This window comes from Triturus cristatus, chromosome 3_1 (assembly GCF_964204655.1).
Source record: "Triturus cristatus chromosome 3_1, aTriCri1.1, whole genome shotgun sequence".
Taxonomy (NCBI): Eukaryota; Metazoa; Chordata; class Amphibia; order Caudata; family Salamandridae; genus Triturus; species Triturus cristatus.
This window is the reverse complement of record NC_140583.1, coordinates 856,610,311-856,628,954: the sequence shown is the minus strand read 5'-3', so window position 1 is coordinate 856,628,954 and position 18,644 is coordinate 856,610,311. Positions and strand designations below refer to the sequence as shown.

The window sequence follows — 18,644 nt, the reverse complement described above, 5'->3', positions numbered from 1 at the left end:
TAAGGATAAATATCGTACCACACTTGATCCTATAAACTCGGCTAACTGCGAATCAGCCGCTTTTGCCATTAGCATTACCCCCAAGCAGGCACTAAAGGGTGTCATACTTTATCGTCCCCCTGGCCCCCGTAATTCTTTTCTTTCCTCCCTTTCTGACCTAAGTGACAATATTATATGTTCTGATACATACACTATATTGGGAGATTTTAATTTTCACTTGGAAGAGCAGGACAACTCCGATACTGCCCAACTCACAGCTGATTTTTCCAACTTAGGGTTGCACCAACTAGTCAAGGGCATTACGCATCAAGCTGGACATTCCCTTGATGGTCTATTCACGAATGACCCTGGTATATCTGTATTAGATATCATCCCAATTACTTGGTCTGACCACAGGGCCATTATCTTTCAAATAGACATACGACCTGTTGCCCCTTTAGTCTCCAGGCCGGGAACCAGAATGGGCACTCGTGCCTGGAAAACTGCAGATATGCCTCAGATGCTATATTCCCTGGCTTCCTCCCGTCCTCAGGGTGGAAATACTCCGGCACTATCGGCCTCGGCTTTTCAGGACTGGATCCGAAGCGCCGCTGACCTAGTGGCCCCAGAGAAAATTACGAAGCCCAACAGAGTATCCCCCTCGGCCCCCTGGTACAATGAAGATCTTCGACTACATCGCCAACACTGCAGAAATCTAGAAAGGCGCTGGAGGAAGGTCTACTGCCCCATAGCCAGACAAACTTATAAAGATGCCCTTCAGATTTACAAAAAGGCAATCTTGGCCCGAAAAACCGAATTTTTCTCGGCACAAATTAAGACCGCTGCTAACTCGGCCAGAGAACTCTTCTCTGTTGTCACCAGCTTGTCTACCCCCCCTGTCGGGCCTGAAGTGGAGCCCTCACAGGCTTTTTGTAACGAATTAGCAGCCTTCTTTATCACAAAGGTTGCAGATATATATGCTTCCTTTGAAGATAACTCTAGAACTGAATGTAGAGGTGGTAGCGGGAAAGAAGCATTGTCTTACTACAACCATGACCATTTTCCATGCTTTCTACCCGCCTCACATGAGGATGTGATTAAAATCGTCTCTACCATCAAATCGGGCTCCCCACTGGATCCTTGTCCCCCATCCGTGATGTCAAAACTCACAGAAGTGATTTCCCGCCCTCTCATGGAGATCTGCAATACTGCTTTTTCGACAGGCCAATTTCCAAGTATATGGAAGAACGCTGTCATAAAACCCCTCCTGAAAAAACCTTCCTTAGATCCCACAGCTGTTGTAAGCTACAGACCGATCGCGTGCCTGCCCTTTCCTGCCAAAGTATGCGAATACCTGATGAATAGACAGCTCTCAGAGTTCGTCGAGACTCACCAGCTTCTCGACGATACGCAGTTTGGGTTTAGGAAAGGGCATGGAACAGAGACTGCCTTGATAAAGGCCTCTGACGAGATCAGGGTGATCATGGACCAGGGAGGGGCGGCTGTTCTTATCCTTCTGGATCTGTCAGCAGCTTTCGACACGGTCGACCATGCCACCTTGGTCGACCGTGTCACTGCTTTGGGGATTAACGGTTGCGCCAGGGATCTTATCTCATCGTTCCTGGCAAACCGTACCCAGACAGTAAAGTTGGGAGATTTCTATTCCCCTATCTCTGCACTCCCTTGTGGAGTCCCACAAGGCTCCTCGCTAAGTCCCATGCTTTTTAATATCTATGTAGCGGACTTGGCGAGGATAATAAAGGCCTATGGGATACAGCTTACATCGTATGCAGACGATACCCAGCTGGTGCTGGGCATCCATAAGGATGGTCTCACGGTAGCAGCCAACTTTCAGAAAGCTATGCTTGAGGTTAGTAGCTGGATGGCTTTGAACTGCCTTCGCCTCAATTCGGATAAGACCGAGATCATGACCTTTGGAAGACTCTCCCCTGAATGGTCCTTTGGTTGGTGGCCAGAAAAGCTTGGCCCTCCACCTGTCCCAGTAGAAAAAACCAGAAACCTGGGAGTGATCTTTGATAATAAGTTGGTTTTCGACCTCCACACCAACAAGGTTGTGTCGTCGTCTTTTTTCATCTTGAAAAAAATCAAGAAGCTGCTGCCTTATCACCCGCCGTCAGCTGGGAAGACCCTGGTCTCTACCCTAGTCTTCTCCAGGATAGATTATGGGAATGCACTTCTCCTTCACACCCAGAAGCGTGTCACAACGAAGCTGCAATCTATTCAGAATGCGGCTGCTAGGATTCTTCTCAACATCCCTCGTCGCAAATCTACCACTCCTGGTATTCGTCAGCTTCATTGGCTGAGAGTGGAGAGCCGCGTCAAGTTTAAGGCCCTCTGTATTGCTTATAAGGCTGTACATGGCATTGGACCTAGGTTCCTGGTTGAAGCTTTCCAGCTGTACACTCCTAGGAGGCAATTAAGATCGGCCAATAACAGTCTCCTCCCGGTGCCACGCACAAGATCGGTCACCTGGGGAGACAGGCGCTTTCTTGTGGCCACTCCAAAACTTTGGAACCTCTTGCCACTAGCCATCAAAACTGCCCCGAATCTGATGAGCTTCCGCAGGCTCTTGAAAACATGGCTGTTTAATCAGTAAGAGGATGACTTGATGATAGATTCCAGTTGCTCTACAGCGCCGAGACACCTTCGGGTATTTGTCGCGCTATAAAAGTTGCGTAAATAAATAAATAAATAAATAAATACTTGTAACATGCACATGGAGCCGTTGGGGTCTACGATAGGGGACATAACTGATCACAAAATTCATATTTCCTCATTCCCCCCTTGTCCCCTACGGACCCTCAGGAGATATCGATCTTCATCAATCCATCGATCTGGTCATATAGCATCATTTGTTCTTCTTTCTTCTTCCGGGATCTTGAACGAAAACTTGGATGCGGGATACACGATGTGGCACACAGACCACAAATCGCTGGCCCACATTGTAGACATAAGCAGCAACTGAATAGTATGAGAAAGCCAATACCTAGGAAGGATAGGATCCTCCATCCCCAGGCTGACAACACGCTCCAGAACCAACCGGACCAAGTCCAGGTGCCTGGACTCTGGTGTATCTGGCTTATAATCTTATGAAGGCGAGTTATGGCTTTATATACTGACGGCGAGTTTTCTGGTATGAAAACACAGCAACTTGATCCGATGACCCTACAAGCTCCGCCCCTATCGGCCAAGATGACGTCAAGGACAAGACGATTTTGAAGCACAACAATCCGCATCGCAGACTGCTCTTCTGTTAAATTTCCTAAGGCGGAAGTAGTCTCGTTCACTACTGCTTCAAGGGTTCTAGTTAATCTACGTATCAGCTTACTATTAGTGACTGTACCTATATAGGGAAAGAAACCTTTATTGAAATCTGTGTATTGTTCCCATGCCGTTTCAGTGTAATCGACAATCGGGAGATCTCTCTGCTGTCTATTGTGTACTAAATGGGTATTTCTGTGATAATCAGGAGGGGCTAGGAAAACAGGTGGCAGAAGGAATGCTATGTAACAGGTACCATCCCAATCTAGAGGTAGACGTATATATGCGGTCTGGCCACATATGAAGTAGGAATGACGGGAAGCTCTAAATGTAGACTTGCCTTGATCACTGAATTTTATTACAGTGGTGCATTTACTATGGCCCATGTGTATGGAACCATTCTTTCTTACACATAATTCCCCTTTAACTGGGAATACTGACATAACGGATAAGATTGGCGTAGCTTCGGATTCAACATTCAGAATCAGGAGGTTAAGTGTAAAATTACCTAATCCATATACTTCATTTTCTAGATCAGTTCCTGTTCTTTTGGGAAGTCCCTCCTTGTTAGGGTAGCAGACTTTAAGCAAAACTAGGTTCAGGTTTCCCCATACCCAGTTGTCTTGATAAACTACGGGATTTGAATCTAGGGAATTAATCAAACTAAACCATGCTCCACAGGAGCCATTGTGTGTGAACGGATACGGAAAGAGGGGCAAAACTCCCTTATAGTTCTGATAGGGAGGGAGTCGGCCACATATCCAACAATTTGTAGCATTGCTGGTCTGATGGGAATGATGTAACATACTAATGAAAGTGTTGTTGCGCAGCGCAAATCTATAAGACAACTCATGCGGAGGTAATTCGCTAAAAGAATGTTCTGCGGTAACATTGTAAGCATGCTTAGAAATAGGGTAATACATATGTAACAATACACTAGAAATGATGATCAAAAGACTTAGAAAAAACAAAATTAATAATGTAACTGTGCAGTGACTACGAAGCGATTTACAGTACGCATGGTTTTTAAGCTTTATCTGTCTATTTCTCTCTCTATTTCGGTCTAGAGGATACATGTCAGAGACAAATTCAACCGATTCACCTTGGAGAGGACTTAAACAATCAAATTGTCTGACTTGCTAGACCTTAATTTCAGTTTATAGAGTTCATTTTTTGTCTGTTCAACCAAGGGGAGCTTTGAGTCTGTCTGTGAGGGAATGCAGGGCTGAGTGTTCACATCGGACGGTAGTCCATAAAATTTCTTGATATGACTCGAGTGTAACCACCCTTTACGTCCCTCAACCTTCACGGCTGTCCTTGTTGTCAGCAAGACGAGTTTGGGCGATTTCCACCTGGGCTCCAACTGGGTCTTCCGGTCGAAGTTCCTCACAAGAACCAGATCACCTGGAACCACGTCATGGGGCTTCACCTCAGTGTTATCGGGAAAAGCTGCAGCTACCTGTGAACGACAAGATTGTAGTGCAGACATCAAGGAAGCCAGGTAGTCTGTCAGCATATTACAGTCAACATCAGTGATTTTGCGAGGTATAGGCGTCCCCCACATATTTGGTGGTCTACCGAAGATCACCTCGTACGGGGATAGCCCTGTTCGAGAATGTGCTACCATTCTCATATAAAAGAGCGCAACTGGTAAGGCTACTATCCAATCGACACCTTTTTCTCTACATATTTTGGACAATCTAATTTTCAGAGTTTGATTATGGCGTTCCACAAGACCTGCTGCCTCGGGATGTCGAACACAGTGGAATTTCCATTGGTAACCTAACAGAAGTGAAACGTGTTTCATTAGTTCAGATGAGAATGGCTGGCCGTTATCTGAGTACACGACACGTGGTAAACCGAATCGTGGGAAGAATTCTCGAACTAGCTGTTTGGCAGTAGTCGGGGCAGTGTAATCTGAAACCGGGTAGGCTTCTGTCCAACGGGAAAGAGCACAGACAACTACGAGAACATATTTGAATCCTCGACATCGTTCCATCTGGATATAATCCATCTGGAGGACTTCAAAAGCATGATCGGGAGGTTGAAATCCACCCTGCTCTACGGGGATGCTTTTACCTGGATTAAACTGACAACATATCATACAGGTACGTACTTTCTGTTTGGCTGCTGCTCGCAAGTGTTTGTTGAACCAAATGTGTTGAATACTGTCTAGCATAGCTTTTTCTCCTAGGTGCGCTGGACTATGTATTGTGTTAATGATGACTTGAACCATGGAGTCGGGAAGAAACCATATAGATTTTTCCTTCGTCATCCATCCTTGATCCGTTTGGATCCCTCCTAATTCAGTCCATTTCTTTATTTCTTCTGGTGTAGCATGTGTCTGTATGTCAATTACATCAAGGGCGGGATCCTTAACTGTCATGCAATGTGTTGGTGTCGGAACTATTGTCTTTGTCGTGTCAGTTGTATGGGTCTGATTCTGAGCAGTCTGTTTAGCTGTTCTGTCAGCTAGGTCATTACCCTGAGAAATGATATCGGTAACTTTTGTATGGGCTTTGCATTTCATAATCGATATTGCAATAGGTAGATGAATCGCGTCTAATAGGGCTTGAATGAGGGGTCCGTGTTGGATGTGGGCACCGTGAGAAGTTAAATAACCTCTCTCTCGCCACAGTACGCCGAAGTCATGGACGACTCCGAATGCATAACGTGAATCTGTGTATATGTTGACTTTCTTATTTTTGGCTTGAATACAGGCTTGTGTCAGAGCGATGAGCTCTGCTGCTTGAGCTGACAAAGTGTTAATACAATTTGTTTCAATGACTTCAGTGTCTGTTGTGACTGCGTAAGCGGCCACTAACTCTCCTGTACTTGTTCTCATACATGAACCATCTACATACAATGTCAGGTCTGGATCTGATAAAGGGATGTCTGTCAAGTCTTGTCTGGGTTTCGTCGTGATAGTAATGACTTCAATACAATCATGTGCTAATGGATCTGTTCCATTTACGGGCAAAAGTGTGGCAGGATTTAACGTATTACAACGTCTGATTTCTATATGTGGCTGAAACAATGTTAATTCATAACCGGTGAGTCTTGCTATAGTCAAGTGTTGTGTTTGTGTGTGGTTCAAGAGAACCTCTACTGCGTGTGGTACTTGTACTGTCAATTGATGTCCTAACACTATGGCATCGCTTTGTCTGATTGCTAAAGCTGTTGCTGCCACTGATTTCAGGCACGCAGGAAGAGCCTGAGCTACTGGATCTAATGTACTAGAGAAATAAGCACATGGTTTGTGTGATCCTGCTTGTTCCTGAGTGAGTACTGACAAGGCAGTACCTTCGCGTTCTGTAACAAAGAGTGTAAAAGACTTACTGTAACATGGTGTTGCTAAAACAGGTGCTTGGCATAAAGCTTTCTTTAAGCTTTCAAAGGCATGTGTATGTTCTTGAGTCCAAGGGAGGACAGTCGATGTGGCTGCCTCCTGTGTTGTCAACTGGATGAGTGGTTTTGCTAGAAATGCATATTGAGGGATCCACTTCCTACAGTATGAAGTGAGACCTATAAAAGCCCGCACCTCCTTTTGTGTCTTTGGTGGTGACATGTTAGCAATTAACTGGATGCGGTCGGGTGTAAGCTGTCTTCCCTCCTTGGACAGCGAGTGCCCAAGGTAAACAACTTGCTGGACACAGAATTGCAGCTTAGAAGGGGACACCTTGTGCCCCTTGTCGGCCAGAAATCTTAAAACCGTCAGTGACGCTTTTTCACATTCAGGTTCGCTTCGGGCGGTGATCATCAGATCATCGACATATTGAAGCAAGGCAGTGTTAACTGGCATGTGGATACTGTCGAGTTCTCGTTTCAGTGCTTGGCTATAGATGCTGGGGCTTTCTGTAAATCCTTGAGGTGCGCGTGTGAATTTAAAACTTCGTCCATTCAAACTAAATCCGAACAAATATTGACTTTCCGGATCTATTTGGACGCTAAAAAAGGCATTCTTGAGATCAATTACAGTGAAGAACGTTGCTTCTGAGTCAATAGCTGTTAGTAATGAAGAGATATCTGGGACCACAGGGTATTGTGGTACAATACATTTATTTAATTCGCGCAGATCAATAACTAATCGATATACTGGTGATGCTTTTGGATCCGTTCTTTTAAGAATCGGAATTATCGGGGAATTACATACATTGGAGTCGGTTTCTGCAACCACTCCTTGTGCAATGAGCTCGTCAATGATTTGCAGCAAAGCCACAACAGCATCTGGTGGTAACTTGTATTGTCGCATTCGTGGTAGTACTACTCCTGTTTTTAGTGTGACTCGATATGGTGTAATGTTCATGCAACCAACATCAGTTGGGCCTTGTGCCCATAGATGTGTAGGTAAATTCTGCAGCCGGTGATCCATGTCTCTGGACACGTAGTGACCTTTGAAATCACGTAAAAATAATCGTACTCCTTCCGGAGAACAACATATTATAGCTCCTAGAGCTTTCAATGTTTTTATACCTAACAAATTTTCTGGACATGATTTAGTAAGCAATAAATCTGTGGTTCGTGTCAATGGACCAACCGTAAGTGGAAGGGGTTGCGTTACTTCATTAATGATAGGCTTTCCTGAGAATCCAAGGGAAATATTCTGTGAGCCTGAGAGGGGTGCCCCTAGAACTTCACTGCGTCGTATAGTTGTTCTGCTTGCCCCTGTATCAAGTAAAAACTTTCTGTCTTCCCCTAATAGTTCACTATGTACATAAGGTCCCTCTTGATCTACAGGAACCTCGATAAGGGGTAAGCCAACTTCCCTCTCTAGGCTATTTCATGTGTATCGCTGATAATCGGGATAGTCATTTTGTGCATACTGGTACATCTGTTGCGTTGTTGCTTGTGTGGCAGCAATAGGCTGCGCTTGTGGTGGTGCTACGGTCTGTTGTAGAGCTGCCTGTTGCGGAGCTAGTTGTTGCGGAGCTGACCTAGGTTGTGCATGCTGAGGGATTTGTTGTTGATTCTGATCCTGTCTAGGTGGACGTGGTCTTTCCTGTGTTCTACCCGTGGCGATATTATGTTTCAGAACTGGACAATCGTGTATATAATGACCTTGTTGCTTACAATAGTTGCATGTCCCTTTCGTCGGACCTGCAGAATCACCTTTTTTATGACCATCAGCTGGAACTGACTGGGCAACAAGCATTTTCATTTTCGTATCTTTCATACGTCTTTGTTCATGTTCTTGTTCTTCTCTAATTCTATTGTGGTGATATTGTAACATCTGTAACATCTGTGACGGGGTGTTACCTTGCCAGGTACTCTCAAATTTCAATACTCTATTCTTAACTTGCGGCAGGGAATTTTCAACTAATTTTGTCACAAACAGATGTGGATATGACTCGCTACTTGCTTTTATGCCACTATTGATACCAAAACATTTTTCAAATCGGGAATAGAAATCACTAGTGTCTTCATCTTGCTTTTGTTTACAGGCTGAGATTGCACCCCAGTCCTCCTTTTTCGTAGTTAATAAACGTGGCAGTACCTGTACTAGTAATCCTGGTAGTGCTGTAGTCTTTTCCCCAAGCCCTGATCCTGCAGCTCGGGCCTTTTCTTCGTTTTCTAATGCTGTCCAATCTATCTTTTGGTCTCCCACCTCCCATTCCTTTTCTTTGAGTTTCTCGTAAACACCGGCAGGCATTAACACTCAATATTTTCATAATGTCGGGGTAGGTATACTCTCCCATGAGCAACATGTCTTTTATCTCCCGGTGGAAACCTGCTGGATCCTTGTCATGGCTGGGTACTACTTTCTTCATTTCTAATAATTCAATTTTAGTTATAGGCGTGTACACAAACACGCGTGTAAAGTTATTATCTTCACCTCTGATTGGGTGTACTTCGCGTAACGGATTCTGTCTATCTATGTGATACATTTTTCTTCCCATAGTGGGATTTGGAACGTGTTCTGGGTATGCGGAAACTATATACTGGTTTCGAAATTCTAGAATTTCTTTAATCAAATCAGTACCTGACCCTCTCCATTTATCCGTGAGTAGTTCTGTCAATATGTCAGGTAAGGGTCCAGGATCGGAGTGTTGGCTTTTATATAATATAAGGAGGTGTTGAATCATGTATATACCAGCTAAACGCTGTTCGTATGGGGTAAGGTTCAGAAACGTGTGTGCTAGTGCATCATCACTGTATTTGCTGGGACTGTCAGCCCATTGTACTGCTGACCTGGCTAATTCTTGTTCATCCATGGAATCGAGCATATTGTACCCCCTTCGATCTCGGAGTAATTTATCAGCGGCTTGGAAGAGGTGTTCAGGGGACCTTGTATTTAACATAGGGGCTTGAAAATGTCTGCTACATTCTGGACGTATCGGACGTATCGGATCATTAAAGCCTCTAGTATTATTATGGGGTCTTCCTCTACCTACGTAAGCTATCGTATCTAATTGTTCTGGTTCTTGCTCCTCCTCTCCCTCTGATTCAATTCTGTCTGCTTCTCGTCTTTCTTTATGTATTCGTTCTACTTCCTTGCGGATCTTTCGATACATGGCGATTATACACGCCTGTCTATCGTGTTTCTCGTCTGATATGTTCTGACCCCATTTGGCAAGTTTTTGCATGGTATCATGATCTGCCTCAGGCCTGTCTTGGTTCCTGATCACGCAGTTTATGAAAAAACGTAGTAGTTGTCTTTGTACATCCACTTTCTGGTATTCCATAGCTTCGTTAATACTTTCTGGGCCTCGCCCTGTTTGGACAAAGTGATATATATTGTCTAGGTGTTCAACCATTCCTGGTATCGTCATTAAATACAATGTAGCTCGTCGTATACGTAGTGATGATAGTAGCAATCTGTCCTGTTTACCTGGCACTGGATCGTATCTACAATCCACAAGGTGTTCTTTAAACATGTCGGATGTCGCTAGTTGGGGTGTACGTTGGAGTGCTAAATCTCTAAGGGTCTGTTTATTTCGCGGCGGGGTGGCAAACATGTCTGTCGTACCTCTTGTAGCACCATCTGAGGTGCTGGGCAAGAAAGGATTTGTTGGATGTAAGATAGAAATTGTAGATGCGGGAAAAACGGTAGAAACGGACGGACCTGTGGGAACGGGCGTAGGAGTTTGTTGTTGCGGGATACAGACGGATGATCTTGGCGTTGAGCACCATCGGTGGGCTGTGCGTGTGGCGGAGCATTAGCATATTCAGGAGCTACATCATCTAAATAGGAAGAAAGGAAAATATCTTTTGCTGTTTTGTAACCCTTCGGCCAAAAGAGGATACATACCATTCATAAGAGTGTTTCGTTGTCTGTCTACTTGTTCTGCTTTTACTCGGGTACCTTCCTCAATTAATAAATTTTCTCGGGTTTTATTCGAATTCTCCCTACCTTTCTCTTCTTGTCTGAGCGCTTTTTCTGTACGTCTATATGATTCTTTACGCCATAATTCAATGGCATCTTTCTGTGACTGTCTGGCTTTCTTTTTCCATAATTCTTCTTCTACTCTCATGATACAATCTGCATCCCAGGTCCCCGCTGCGGGCCACCTCTGACTTTCTGGCAACTCTTTGGTGTAGTCCACCCATAAATCAAGAAATAACACGGCATCTAGGCCATGCTTATGATACATAAAGTATCCTGGAGTGTCCCTAGGTGGAATGGGGACAGCTTCTTCGAGTACCCCTTTTCTGGTTTTGATCTGTCTTAGTTTTGAAAAGAGCGGCATTTTTAGACCTTATTATCTGAACACACTTAATACAATAAATACAATAATGAACAATCATTCACACCACAATATGTAGAACGTATTAAAACATTTAACATTTAATGAACGATGATAATTAACAGAAAACTAGTTACTGACATAATACTGACACTAAATAATACTGAATTATATGCAAAACATACTAGATATACTGCTAAACAGTACAGATACACTGCTAAAACAGTGCAGACCGGATTTGTGTACCCAAACCCGTCTTGACCGGCACAACCTATGTGCACGTTTAAATGCCTCCCCGGCAATGGTACTCACCGGGTAGCGCGGAACGGAAGGCCTCGGAACTGAACTGAAACTGGACCGGACTGGACTCAACTCGACTGGACTCGGAACTTCGGAACCTGGTGGGCCTCTGTATACCTCGGATCTTGCTCTCTCAGCTAGGCTCTGGTCGGGATACTTCGCACTTCTCACCGCCTCGTCTGGGTGTTGATCGCAGCCTCAGTCGCCCCCGCTTGGCCGGAGGGAGATACAGGAAATCCTGCAGGTACGCGTTTTTGTCCGTTCAGCTGTGGCAGGAGACCGGGCCTGCAACGCACCTCCGGCGCGTGAGATGAGAAAGTGTCCCTGTTCGGGCGCCAATTTATGTGGTAAATATTTCATTACCGGTACTATTTTTTATGCGGTAAAGTCTAGTAAGAATAACTCAGTAAATATAAGAGGCAGAATCCGTGGTATTAGAGGTTCTAAAAGGCTTTATCCCTTTATAAAGGAATTACAGTTCGAACTGTAGGCTTCAAATTCCATCACCACGAAGGTTCAGGAAGGGAAGGCAATACATTATTGACAAGTAATGATATTTATATGAAAAGTATTACATTAAGACAGATGCAAGAGGCGTAACAGCTGATAATACAGACAATGATACACATACGTAATGAAAAAAGGCGTAAACATAGGCGTAACTAAATACGTCATTAAACATGATGTCACAAGTGGGTGGATCCATAAGAGAATCCTGCAATGTCAACAGAAATACTTGGCAGAGATGCACGCGCAGCCGCATGACGTGTGATTGACGTGCAACTAGAGGGTGAAGGAGACTTGACATTTAGCTCTACATGTGGAGACAGAAGTCTGAGGGGTCATGTCAACCTAAACCCAAATCATATCTAATATCTTATGTTTAAAGAACTGTATTATCCAAAAGGAAAGGTCTCTCGGACGGAATCTATTCTATACTGACTGTTAGTGTGTGTACAAGCGTCTAAATGTCTACATGAGATGCGAGGGGGCAGGAATCTTCCATGGTAACAGGGGCTATGAATTACTTGCATGAGGACAGTGAGGCCTGGCCCTTTGCACGGTAGCTGGAAGAATGTTTACCTAAACTACTAGACAGGAATGCATCGGATGAGGAGCGGAGCAGATAATCTTGAAGGTGAAATACAGTTTTTGGCAGGCAACAGGCTGGATCAGGCACCGTTAGCCGCGCAGGGAGTAGGACAAAGTTCATGGATACAGATGCAGGTTCGGACTGGAGCTTTCGGAGGCAGAAGGCAGGAAAAGGCTTGATGGCAGAATTCAGGGCCTACTCACCTGAATCTGTAAAATGTGGAAAGTGAACCACATAAAGTCGGTGGCCTTTCATACTTAGGAATGGAATATCTGACCCATTCATGGCGGATCTGAAAGAGGACATGTTGACGGTGGACGCACATGTATTTGCGTCTTCATAACTGGAACTGGAGGGAACATACATGTACTTGTAACATGCACATGGAGCCGTTGGGGTCTACGATAGGGGACATAACTGATCACAAAATTCATATTTCCTCAAACACACAAGTTCACATCCAAGGCAGCAGGCCAGTCCCAGGTGTAGAGACCTTATGAAAATGACTAGTACTGTGTCCTGATTTCCATCAGCCGTTGGAGGCATATTTACTGAATGGTGCTGATTTTATCTTATTAAGCTTAAACATTGTATGCTAAGGGAAAAGAATTATAGCGCACTTAGGACATCCCATATCATTGTCTCTCAGCAATGGTGTTGTCAGTATGCTTCACAATGAAAATCTCTGCTATAAAATATGCACCGGTGCAGATAGATTTACACTGGTGCGAAATGCTGAAGCAAAAGGGGAGGTACTGTGATACTGGCATTTTCTGTCAGCAATGACTTCCTCAGTATACCTCACGGAGAAAGTTTCTCCTTTCAGTTCTGCCCCAGTATAGATTTAGGTGATACGACACCCTAAAGCAAGGGTGAGTCAAAAATGCTTGAATGAAGTAGGGTGATAGGTGCTATGTGTGATTAGTTCTGCCATTTTTGACAACTGCAAGTAGTTACAACTCAGTATTAATGTATTGGAAGTATTGATATTCTCAACCCTAAAATATACAGCACTTTATAGATCAGTACTGGCGCCTCAGGCTTGACCAGAAAATATCCATATATGTTACAGCTGAATGCTTATTGAATAGTAAACCTGAGCAGAAAGGATTGAATCTGTGCAATAGATTCCTCGTGAACAAGTGTGATCGTAGGCAAGCAAAGATAGTCCCTGAACCTGCCCACAAATCTGATGGAGAGCTGTGCAGCTCTCGGAGAACTTGAATGGGGAGTGAATCCGGGTCTTATCTCAGTTGAGCTGCCACCTTCTGCACCTGTTAGAGCATCTTCGTTAGTGTCACTGGATACATTGCATAATGTGTGTTCCTAGAGTAAGACACAAATTAATGCATCAATCTCCACAGCCACTTCAAATGAATTTGAAGCTTGGCAGTGTTGCAAATTATTTTGAAATCAAAGTGTAAAAGCATTTTGGGTAGCACACTGTAGCAGTGCCCAGGTGATAGGTTGAGGCTAGCCGTCATCCTTTTGATAGCTCAATATGAATCTTGTTTGATTTCAGCTCCATTCCATTCGGATGTGTCTGAATGGGAAATGGGGATTCTATCCAAGCACCCATGAAATCTAGTGATGGCCCTGTGTATGTCCTTAGGAAATGGTGCAAGTATATGCTTGCCTTGATGGCTAGAGCCTCGCTCCCATCATACCTCTGAATGATGTCCACAGTGGTGTATTTGTGATTTTTTGAGAAGTAAGAGAATGCTGAATTCGAAATTACAGTTAAAAGAATATGAAATACTCAAAGAAGTTGGCCATTGTGGATGAGAAGGGTCAACAAAAAAAAAAAAGTTCACAATGTAACATACCCTTCAGGCAACATCCAAATTAAATGAATTGAAGAGATCAACTAAAGTTAGGAAATTTGAGAGAAACTAAGCGGGCAGTATGTCAGATTAAGGCAAAGATACTTTCAGTGGTAACCTTGTTAGCCTAGAAGACTGCACAGTACTATTTTCACTGACTATAAAGTGGTTATGGCCAAAGCGAGCAATATTTTGCTGTCACAAATTGGCTGATGAAGTTGGATACATAGCCAACTATCTGCATAATAAAATTATATATTTATGAGTACATGAAATTCATAAGAAGTGCTTTGAGCTCACATCCCTAACCAAAAATATATTCAGAGAAGCGGGCTTAGTAAAGCTATTGTTAAACACATGATCAATCTTCCAGATGATTTTATCTCAATAGTTTGGAACAACCAGAAAATCTGCATTATTGTGGGATACGTCTTCTTCTAATGTCCCACATCTGCTGCATTATGGAGTACCGTGCAGGCCTCAGCGGGAGAGCCTTTATGAAGTACATTAGGTCCTTGTATAGGTGCAGATTTCCACATGATGTGTACTGCACCATGTCATTTAGTACTTTTGAAATGGTTTATTTTAACATTTATATTTCTCCAATTCTGATGGGGAATTATGTAATAATCCTGCGCAGTATGTAAAGATAGAGTATGAGCCACAGAAAGCTTTGTTAACAGGGAGAGGATCAATTAAAAAAGAATTGTCTGCAGAAAAAATCTTGCAATGTAAAAAACGATTAGCATATTGATTAACATGGTCAATACCATGAAGAATCCAGCTGTTCATTGGTTTATCAGTGATAGCGGATGAAAATAGTCAGCTGGACAAAATTGAAAGAATATTGGCAATATTGTGAATGCTTTTGAGGTTTCTGGCCATACTCTGATGAGACCAAAAGCTTTTTATTTAGTGAAGACTTTTGGGTGAATTAATTTTTAAAATATAATGTTTACATTTTAAAACAGTGCTGAAAAGGAACTGAATAAAAGTTTGAAGTAGGCTGGTGAAGTCATAGTTCAATGGTTCCCCAACGTGGAACCCTAAAACCAGGCAATTGTATCACCCAAAATCAGAAAAGTTCAGCCCTCACTGGAGATGGCTAGGCTGAGGTGTTGTCAGGCTTTCTAAGTTGTTTTGCCCATCAAATAAAAGATGTAGTTATAGGTTGCAGTTTCTTTACGTAGAAATTAGGAAAATCTGTGTTAGTACAAAACGAAAATAAAGGGAGGTAGTACTGACACTCTGAATTTCTCCCGTGAAAAATAAGGGTACATTTGGCCATTTTTTTCACAACCGCCATCAACATTTCCTCACTATGGCTCAATGTTTGAACCTCAAATCTGCTCATAGGTCTGTGTAGTGAAAATTAGGTTTGATTATTTTTGTTCAATTGATATTGGGTGTGTATCCGGAATAAGCAACAAATACTCAACGTAGCTATTTATTTAGTGTGCCCTAAAATGGATATATCACCCTCATATAATAGAAAAGTGACTGTACTGTGGGCATAGCGAAAAGAGGTAATGACATCCAGGGACTTGATGGCTAATATTAAAGCCTCTGTGTAATTTGCAAAAAGAGCTGTGGAAAGCGGGGCACAAGGGCAGCCTTGTCAGGTGCCATATTTAGAGGAAAAGGTAGGCAACACAAATTGATCAATGCTGAGAGCAGTAACTGGTTGATTAAAGAACATTTTGTTAGTCAGAATGAAATTAAATAGAAAATGTAAGTATTCCATAGCCTTCCTAAGAAAGCTTCATTGAACACAGTTGAACACCTTTCTGCATCAAGGAATATGGCGAACAGTGGAATCTTATGAGCGTCAGCAATGTACTAAAGTGCTATATAATCAGACTTGTTTGGTTAACAGTATTTCTTCTGGCAACTAAGTTACTTTGGTTGCCAGACTTAACTTCAAGATTATGTTTTTGATTCGGTGTGACAAAATGTTATCATGGATTCTGCTGTCTGCATCCATCTGCAAATTTGGGTGATAAAGACCCAATGGACGTCGATTCACCAAAATACCAGAGGTAGCGGAAGTGACATCAAATGCCCTTGATCTCTGATTACATCACAGGAAGTGACATGACATAACCTCACTGTTGGCGGCATGATAGGAAGTGATGTCATATGACCTTTGCCTCTCATGACATCGCAGAAAGTGACATCACCAAAATAAAAAAAGTACAATTAGTGCAAAATTAAACAATATTTTCAAGAATACTAAAACAAATTAGTTGGTAGACGAGGTGCAAGTCTATGCTACGTATTAAATATATACTAACAGGGCTGCTGCCATGTCAGGTATGTAACCAGCACACACCCAGGGTCAGCCATCATTTCCCCAAAGACCCATGCTATGTTGTCTAGTTACAGCCCCCACTGTCCAAATACTGCCACAATATTGGATGGCAGTGACCCAGTGTGCATAGTTCAGAAACTAGTAATACAAGTCAGCAAAAAATGGTGTAGACCATGCAAAAGAGGCACTGTTTCACAGGTGCCACCAGCTCTAACGTAAGAATATTTGTTTGGCTGAGTAGACTGATTTCAGACACTTGTGGCATTGGCAAGCAGAAAGTACTGTCTAGTCAGTAGTTAGTTGCTACTTACTATAGCAGAATTATTTTTTGTGTATGTGGGGTTTCAAACTACAAGTGCAGTAATGAGGTTCATAGTGTTTTACAGACTGGTGGACGGTTAGTAAAAGTATCAAATCTGTACTGATCTCTGAATTTACTGAGTCATATTTCCAGGAATGGAGGTCACCTTAGCCAGCAAACATATTGGATCCTGACATGCATTATCATGCAAGTATTATCAGTTCTTTAGCGTGCTGCCCTTAAAAGGTTTTGTTCAAGAATATACTTATTAGAATTTAATGAGTAAAAAAATAAAAGGTATTAAACAGAACAATAGTCACCATTTTCCACATACATTTTAATAATTATTAACACCACTGTTCATGTGTTTAGGGTGAGTGGGAATGGTGGTATTGGCTGGGCCCTATCTGTATGGGAACATTCAGGGAGAAGAAATGGAAGTCAAGTTGGTGAATACAGTATGATTGGATACCTAGAGAGTGAGAAAGAAGACCCTTTGAGTGCAGAGGGTGAAGAGAACCTCATTGTCCCCTATCAACAACTAGAGAAAATGATGAAAAGAAAAGGCCTAACAAAACTTGATCATGGGCAGCTTACCTTGGGGTTTTCTAGAAAGGTTTTATGGGCTATGGGGCTCTTGCATATTTTGTGCGCAGGCATATTGGTCATGGTGTAAAAATATGTATTCGGATGATGGGGAGAAGTAGCAATGCGTTCTTTCACAAATTGCAGCACAAGTGGAAAAGATCAGAACGTGTAAGGAATTCTCCATTGAGTGTGCCAATTCTACAAACTGTCAGCACAACTGTCAGATAACGCCTGTTTCGTCATTTGTATGCCTGAAACAGCACCAAGCCTGTGTTACAGTTCAGCAGACAACACATGATATGGACTGTAGCTATAAAATATTGTGTCACAACCCTCTTGTCCTGATTCCTAAGTGGATCTTGTGACAACAGGAAAGAAATGAGACAAGAGAGGGAGTTTTTTCAGGTTGATCTTGTTGTTAACTCATGTGTGATTAATCTGGCACAGCTGCTTTCCGCCTCTCACAGAAGAGGCTGAACGAATGGCTGATAATCCTTTGCATTGTTCATGTGTGTGGTCTTCAGTGCTGTCTTGTGAGGTCTTTGCAGGCACTCAGGGTCAAATGTACGTTCATTTAAAATAGCGATTCCAAATAGCAATTTTTTCTGAATCGCTATTTGGTAATTGCTGTTCTTGATGCATGAAACTTTCTTTTTAAGATGTGATTGCTAGTGGGTCACAAATTGACTTACCTCATGAATATTAATTAGGAATGACAGCCATCACAGGGATGATGGCTTGCTCAGGTCAGCAGACCACCATGTCTGTGACTGCTTTTAAATGAAGCAATTTTAGTTTTAAAATGCAGCATGTGTTTAAAAAAATAAATATAAAGTGTAATTTAAATGTTTTATGTTTTTAAGGGTAGGCAGTGTTCCAATGGACAACTGCCTACTCTTAAAAATGTTTTTATCAACATTCAACATTCAAAAAAGGGAAGAAAGTTGTTCCTGGGGGAAACCTTCCCATTTGCAAATGACTTGTCACCTTATTTGAGTAGGTGGTAAAAAATGTATGTTTTGGACAGGAATTCGGTTGTAGAATATTAATACATACCACTGTGAATCTGTATTTGGAAGGGACGGCCTAAACACCCCCCTTCCAAATACCGAATTGCAAACTCAAACTGCGAATCTACAGAATCAAGCATTTTTACAGCATTTTTACAGTTACAGACGCCCAGATTGTAAATGCCAGCGCACTGTGTATACATTTGCTAAGTTTGCTTAGCTTTGACATATAGGTAAAGAGTCCAATCCCAGATGGCAACAAGTTGGCTTAG

At 42.7% G+C, this 18,644-nt stretch overlaps 1 protein-coding gene across 3 annotated transcripts in view; it reads left to right on the top strand.

Moving 5' to 3' along the window:
- RAPGEF4 (Rap guanine nucleotide exchange factor 4) overlaps window positions 1-18,644 on the top strand; it is a 1,002,526-nt gene that overhangs the window by 707,029 nt on the left and 276,853 nt on the right. The window lies entirely within an intron of this gene.